General features: G+C 43.2%; 1 non-coding gene across 1 annotated transcript; it reads right to left on the minus strand.

Moving 5' to 3' along the window:
* Window positions 1-1,418: 1,418 nt before the first annotated feature.
* Window positions 1,419-1,525, minus strand: LOC120280989. Its single transcript, XR_005542470.1, has one exon. It is a non-coding gene; the product is annotated as a small nucleolar RNA R71 (small nucleolar RNA).
* Between the last annotated feature and the right edge of the window lie 6,785 nt (window positions 1,526-8,310).

An 8,310-nucleotide genomic window follows, 5' to 3' on the forward strand; every position in this document is an offset into this window, starting at 1 on the left:
GGTGATACACCATGAGGGTTAGACAAAAACAAAGGTTGGAGAGGGTCGAGAGGGTGAGTCAAGAGTGCAGAGAGCGTCCCCTTTCCCTTCTGATGTGATTTATCCAACCTCCACGTTCCAAGAGTTCTTTGCGGTCATAGTAGAGTGAAGGGCTAAGGGATGAACCCAGCTGGGGCTTAGTTGCCCAAGCAACAGAGTAAAGCGTTGAAGTGACTTTAACAACTGGGGCTTAATTGTGACTAGGGATCTTTCACCTGGACCAAAGGGTTACATCTACACATTGGAATAGGGTTTATCACCTGGAATCCCTAGTGCGTCTTGCAACTTTACACAGTGTGAGGTGTTGAGACTGTTTGATTTATCCACTAGGGCATAATGTAGAGTTAGTCAGGGTTGACCTTAGGTTTAGGACAGTGTATTTAAGGATGTCCACGACTCATTAAGCATCAATTAGGAGATATAAAAGTTGGTCTTGCACTTGAAACATTAGTCCTAGGGGGAGCATTGTTCGAGTACCCCGCTTCTATCGATTGCCTTTCTTCTCACATATTTGTGCCTCTCGTTCTTGTTTCTTTTAGATCTGTTTACATTACATTTCACCAACATAATCATTATTCATCTTCATTTGGTTAAGTAGCAATCTTAGTATTTTTATTCCTTTACTCCCTGTGGATACGATACCCCACCCACCTGGGATTTATTAGTTCGACAAACTCGTGCATTTGCGGGTAATACGCAAGGGGCTTGTCAAGTTTTTGGTGCCGTTGCTGTGGAATAGGCTTTTAGTGATACTTTGCACTTTGTTATCTTAGCCATTCATCATTCATTCTAATTCACATCTTCTTATTCTATCATTGTTCTGATTAGTTTTATTTATTTTGATGCAACTCCAGGTTATGACCCGAGGGAATCCTTCGATATTAATTGAAGATGATCCTGAACTTGAACATACACTCAGAAGAAAGGGTAAAGAACATGTGCAAGAACCGTCGAATCTAGCTGAAGTGGAAGTTGAAGGGTCTAACAACATGGTAGAACAGAATGAACAACAGAGAACATTTTTTTATTACGCCAGACCATCGATATTGGGGACATAATCTAGCATTGTGCGGCCCCCAATTATAGCTCTGAACTTTTAGCTAAAGCCAGCATTCATCCAAATGATACAACAGTCATCACAGTTAAATTATTTGGCCGATGAGGATCCAAACAACCATATTGAAAACTTCTTGGAAGTTTGTGACATGCTGAAGATTAACGGTGTTACAGATGATGCTATAAGATTAAGGGCTTTCCTATTCTCTCGAAAAGGAAGAGCAAAGCAGTGGCTACATTCTTTACCATGAGCATCCATCATGATATTGAATGAAATGGTCGAAGCTTTTCTTGCAAGGTATTTTCCTTCAGGAAAATTGACGAGGCTTCATAATGAAATATCATCATTTGTTCAGATGGAGCTTCAATCCTTGTTTGAGACATGGGAGCGATTCAAGGATCTCTTGCGGAAGTGTCCACAGCATGGTTTCCCCAAATGGACGATCATTCAGACTTTTTACAACGTGTTGAACCTAAGTAAATGGGTAAGAAGACCCCTGAAGAAGCCCGACAGTTGGTAGAGGAAATGGCCATGAATAGCTACCAATGGAATGCAAGGAAGAAGAAGAAAGTGGCCGGCATCCATGAGATTGATGTAGTTACATCACTAGCGGCCCAAGTGGAGGCATTGAGTAAGAAGTTAGACACTCTAACTTCTCCTAGATTGGCGGCCGTAACGAGTTGTGATGGATGTGGATGGGGACATGCCCTGTCCGATTACCTGATTGATGTTGGTGGTACATCCTCCATTGAGCAAGTTAACTTTCAGGGTAATGCAATGAGAAACCAAGGCAATACTTATAGCAACACCTACAATCCGAGTTGGAGGAACCACCCAAATTTTTCCTTGAATAACCAAGGGCAACAAAAGGCCACAGACACCACGGGTTTCCAACAACAAGCCCCGAATATGGAGAACCGAGTTTCAGGCTTGGAAACCTGAATGACTGACTTAGAGAAAGCCATGACTAGATTTGTGCAATCATCAGATACACTGTTTCAATCGATCGAGGCTACACTTCGCAACCACACTTCTTCAATGCCCAATTTAGAAAATCAAGTAGGGCAAATTGCGAAGTCCCTATCGGAGAGACCCGGAAGGAAGTTTACCGAGTAAATATCGAGACTAATCCGAGAGAACATGTGAAGGCGATCACTTTCGAAGTGGTCATGAGATCGAAGGTAGGCTCCCCAAGTGAGAAGACTAATGTTGAAGCACCCGAGGTCGTGGAGGTTGAGGAGAGAGCTAACAAAGAGAAAGAGGTGGCACCCCACCTTACAAGCCAAGAATCCCTTTATCCTTCAAGATTGAAGAACAACCAAAATGATGAGCAATACAAGAAGTTATTGGGTCTATTCAAATAATTGCACATCAACATTCCTTTTTGTGTAGGCATTGTCTCAAATACCTCGGTATGCAAAGTTCTTGAAGGACCTTTTGACCAACAAGAGGAAGTTGGAGGAGAGTGCATCGGTGATCTTAGATGCCTCTTGTTCGGTGGTGTTACAAAAGAATATGCCGAACAAGAAGAAAGACACGGAAGCTTTGTGATTCTGGGAAACATTGGCAATTTGGGTGAAGAGATGGCATTAGAGGATTCAAGGGCCAGTATCAACGTCATGCCATACTCTTTCTTTCAGAAGCTAGGCTTTGGAGAGCCTAGGCCTACTCGGATGACATTGCAATTGGTGGACAGAACGATGAGACATCCGAGGGGCATCATTGAAGATGTGCTTGTCAAGGTGGACAAGTACATATTTCCCTCGAACTCGTGAGTGTTGGATGTTGATGAGGATGTAGATGTTCCTTTGATACTTGGGAGGCCATTCTTGTGCACTTCCAAATACTTATCGACATGGACGAGTGGGGGAGTTAACACCGAGGGTTGAAGATGACAAGCTTACATACCGCCTTGCCGATGCCATGCGACATTCTTTTTGACTTTGATGATGCTCTATATTTTTCTTGACACTACTCGATGAACTAATCGATGAATATGTGCGGGGAAATAATGAATCTGGACCCATACAAGAGGTTCCTAGACCAAGAAATGGAGAACGAAGATGTGATGATGCTTGGTCTAGAGGAGAAGGTACCATCTACTCTGGGGATCATAAAGAAGATGCTTCGGAAGATGAAGCGGGCAAGGAGACGCCACAAGAAAAGCCCCAATGTTATTGGGGATGCGTAAGAACGGAACGGGAGTAACGATCTCTCAAGTGGTAACAAGCTCAACAACTCTCCCTCTACCTTTAGAAGACTATGTTCATCATGCTTCCAAGCCATGGGTAAGAGAAAAACCTTCATTTATGAGCCCCCGTGAGGTAAGACAAGGTACGTCAAGCTAAGTGACGGAAAACAAGTGCTTCTTGGGAAGCAACCCAATTCTTTACTGTTTTCTAGTGTTTAGTTTATTGTTTGCATGAATAAGGCTTTAAGTGTTGGTGCCTTGATGTGTAGATGCTATTGCTAGAATTTTCTTGTAGTTTATTTGGTCTTGTCGTGTGCTTAAATGTGTTTGGCGAAGTTTCTGGTCGTTTGAGCATGTTGTGCATATTTCTCTGGTATGTTTTGCATCATAGAGGTAGGCTTTGAGTGTATTTACATGCTCACGAATTTTTTGTAGAGCCAGCAGATTTTTCTAAGTCATCCAGAGAAAACGCACGGCCATGTGGAATTTCCACATGCCTGTGGATCTCTACTGTGAGCTCATCCCAAGAGGACACAGGGGTGTGGACTCGGCCATGTGAGAGACTTTGTGATGGTCACACGCCCATGGGTAATTTCTGCATGGGCATGTGTCTTCCTACAGAGACTTAGACATTTTCCTGAGAAGACACAGGAGCGTGGACTCACCCCTGTGGATGACCCTGTGATAACCACACAGGCATAGATAATTTTCACATGCCCGTTTGGATCTCTGCAGAAGAGTTCTCTTCCATCCGGAGAATACACAGGGGCGTGTGAGTGCCCCTGTGAGTCTGGTCCTATGAAAGTCCACGCCCGTGGGGAATTTCCGCACGGGCGTCCGAAACACTTAGAGAGTCATTCTTGGGTTGGACAAAGGAGCCATAGGGGCGTGTGAGTGCCCCTGTGAGTCTGGTCCTATAAAAGTCCACGCCCGTGGGGAATTTCCACACGGGTGTGCGAAACACTTTGAGAGTCTTTCTTGGGTCGGACAAAAGAGCCATAGGGGCTTGCGTCTGCCCCTGTTGGTCGGCCACACGGACGTGGGGAATTTCCACACGCCCGTGTGGTTGAATTCATAAGCATTGAGTGTTTTTTTCCTGAGGGCACACAGCGACGTGGGTCTGCCCCTGTGGGTCTATCCGATGGAGTCACATGGGCGTGGGTAATTTCCGCATGCCCGTGTGGATTCCAGAATTCCGAGAGACGGGGGTTTTCCTTTAAAACTCTTCACGTATCTTCAACATTAAGCTCTAAATCCTTCATAGAATACTCTCTATTACTCTCCTGACTTCGCGATGCTGATTAGACAAGTTTCTACTTGATTTTTGGGCCTATTCTACGTTTTACGTCTTCAACTTGTCGGTAAACCATCATTTCTTGTTTACTTCATCAATTCTTGAATTTAATTGATTAAAACGGTGAATACTACTTTGTTCCTATGCTTTTCTGTGGTTGATCATGTTTAGGAAGAGTTTAGGCATGAGTTGATGATGTATTTCTGGGATTCTAACATGTGTCGATGCGGTTTTCACGCCCCGTGGATCAACACGCCGTGTGGAATTTCCACACGACCATGTGGATTTCTGCAATATTATCTTGTGTGCTTCTCTGATTAATTTTTTCTATAATTCTTGAAGATATGAAACCTATTTCTAAGAAGCATCAAGGTAAGCATCCCAGGGAGATGACACCTGAATTGGAACACATTGAGTTTGAACCCCGAGCATCGGACTCGATTTGACCGGTTGCCGAGACTCAGGTTTGGACAGTCTCATTTTGGGGACTTGAGTGTGGTAAGAGAGGTTCAGCGAGGCAATGAGTTGGGCGACGAGATTGACGACCTGCTGGCCATAGGAAGATGGAGGAAGATTATTATCGATCCGAGAGCCATCTATCTGCACATTAATGCTAGAGGTATTGGCGTACTTCGAGTTCGATCAGGCACATAGGAGATTCAATAGTATTGATGTCATAAAGTTCAGAGCATTTGAAGAACAGTTCAGTATGAGTGTCACTGAGTTTTCAGTCCGTATGGGCTTGTATGATAAGACATACACAGAAACAGAGGAGTATGGGCACTTCCCGATAGATTATCCCGGCACCCTGACCTGTAGTGAGCATACCAAGCTTTATATAGACAGGGGAAGTATGAGCCAGGAGTGTCCAAGGCCTCATGGTTATCACGGCCGAGCTACAGATACTTGCATTCAGTCCTTAGCAGATCTGTGAATGGCCTTTGGCTACATCACAGGTGTTTTAAGCCGACAGGAGTACCTATATTTATATTGCATGGTCCAGAATGAGTCAATTCACCTAGGGCATGTGGTAGCAGAGTTTTTTGAGTCACGGGGCCAGTATGTGCGAGTGGGAGTATTATTGCTGGCCCTTACATCACTAGACTCATCCTGGTGATGGACCTATTGGACGCTATTTGAGGCGCCGGAAAGATGGTTATCCCTTCTCCTCTTGGGTTAGATACGATAAGGATGATAGGATTAGTGCCCAAGTATGGGCCTGGAGTATACATTTTGGCTACGCATATCCAGGGACCACCTAGGGCAGAAGAGATGCCGCAAAGGGTTCGCAGCAGGCCCCCGAGTCTTAGTTTGCACTAATGGAGACCGGGGCACCACACGCAGCACAGGAGCCGCCCCAGTTCACATATTTTCTCCTTCCCTAGACTATGATCATCTTGAGAAGCTCAAGAATGAGGTGGGTATGCTTCAGATAGATATCGCCAAGGTCCGGGCTACAAAGGTTGCACAGTACGCAGGGGTGATGGCACATCTTGACACCATGCTGTAGTTATTAGAGCAAGATGCATCCTCACCCTTCATCCGGAGATCGAGAACCCCACAGGCCTAGCCAGTATCACCATTACCAGCTCCACCAGCATCGTTTGATTTAGCACTAGTAGCAGCAGAGCCAACCACGGATGACACTGACGCTTGAGGCGTCTTTTCTTTTATTTCTTTTATTTTGCCGTATTTTACTTTTGCATTATCTTTTGGACTTGTACACTCAGAAAGGATCTTCCTTCTGAGTTCATCTTTTATTTTTGTCTCGAGTTGTATTTCATTCCTCCATCTTTTATATACTCGAGTTATTTTTGTTTATTTAGCTTTACTGAATTCCCTTGTGTATGCGTGCAGATGGTCTTGTCAGTATGGGAATCAAGAACTAGTCATGGACATGGTTAAGGTGTTTTACACTCGGCCGTGTGTCCTTCACAACCCTTTGGAACTTCACTCCTACAATTTGGCTCCATTAAATACAACAATCGTAGTCAGGGAGTATTGTTTCAATTGCCCACTCCCACATATTTGATTAGTTGCTATACTTTCTATTGTGATTGCATGTGTACATGAAGGGCAATGTACATCTTAAGTGTGGGGGGAGTTCACTTTGTACATGTCTTTTACACAAGTTTTGATTGACATACATGCTCACGTAGCCAATGTCAGTCCACCTTAATTGCAATGTTTGTATTCTTGAGTTTAGGAGAAGTTTTAACATTGAATGTTCTCATGCTCTAGTTTTTTTACTTGAATTTCTAGGAATTTTTGCCCGATTAATATTTGTGCACCACTTACTTATGAAACTCTTTTGAAAACTCAAGTTCGATGTTTAAGGGACTAATAGTTTTGTTTCTTGTTCTATTTTGCTGATAAAAAAAGAAAGAAAAAAAAATTGTTTAGTTGTTTATTGGCGGTGGAAAGAGCTACCACCTATGAAGTATGAAGCTACTCTCATAAGTTGGATACTAGTTATGCCCTAATGAGAGAAAGAGGAATCTCATGGGATGAGTGAAAGCTATCACAATGGTAGAAAGAGCTACCATCTCAAAAATTTGAGAGCCACCTTAACGGCCACTTTGGAAAGGGCTACCTTAGAGGATGCGTGAAGCTACTACCATCCTTTTGTTTTGTTATGCTTGTAGATAAATAAGTCCCTTGTACTTAGAACTTTGAGGAGTATACTTTTGGTTTTCTTGAGTGAGTTTACACACACTTACACGATGTCGGATTTGTTGTCCTTTTTGATACAAGTTTTTAGCGAGAGCATTGATTTTTCGTCTTTAGTGTTGAAAGTTCCCTTACTTATAGAATGCTCTCCTTGCATGCTTTGGTGAACCTAAGGCCAAGCACTTTCAATTTTTCTTTCTTCTATGCTTTAATGTTTTATTTTTGCTTGGGACAAGCAAAAGCTTAAGTGTGGAGGAGTCTGATAAGTGCTTGTGTGTTAAGAATGTGAAGTGTTCTTTCCTTACGATCAGCATTACTTTTATCAGGTTTAAGAACTAATACAAGTGTATTTGTGTTCTCTTGCGCATGTAGGGTTGTGAAGCTAAGTATTAAGAAAAAAAGTCAAAACTAGATCGTGAATGCACTATTCGGTGGAATCTTGGGTGGAACAAACGCGAAGATACAAGTGAGCTCTAAGATACGTGAATGTGTACCAACCTCTATGTATTCAAGATATTACAATGACTTAGAAGGTCATAAAGACAACACATTTGCGTATCCTGACTTATGCATTGATAGCAAGATTTTTACCAATGACGACTTTGATTGAAGAAGAGTTATGATCTACGGCATAAACGTGTGTCCGTTTATATTGCCTCGATGAAAAGTGTGGAATTGGGAGTGTTTGGGCAGAGCACTGTAGCAGATCACTATAGCAAATCACTGTAGCAATACATTATAGCAGTTACCGTTCAAAGCCGGCTGAAAATCAGGTTTCCAGAGAATCCACACGGGCATGTAGAAATTCCCCATGCTTGTGTGGAAATTCCACAGGCCCATGTGAAAATTCTACAGGGGCATGTGGATGCTTGATTCTACCCTATTTATGCCGCGGTTCAACCCGATTTTTGGGGGAATTTTTCATCCTTCTCTCCAACTTTTCTCCATCTTTTGGGAGGCCATTAGCTAGGGTTTAGAGAGGCTTTTGGCAAATCATTGGATTGGTCCTACGGATTTGATACCACACTTCTCTTGGAAGAAGGTTATTGGGGGAGCTTT

This window comes from Dioscorea cayenensis, chromosome 2, assembly GCF_009730915.1.
Source record: "Dioscorea cayenensis subsp. rotundata cultivar TDr96_F1 chromosome 2, TDr96_F1_v2_PseudoChromosome.rev07_lg8_w22 25.fasta, whole genome shotgun sequence".
Classification (NCBI taxonomy): domain Eukaryota; kingdom Viridiplantae; phylum Streptophyta; class Magnoliopsida; order Dioscoreales; family Dioscoreaceae; genus Dioscorea; species Dioscorea cayenensis.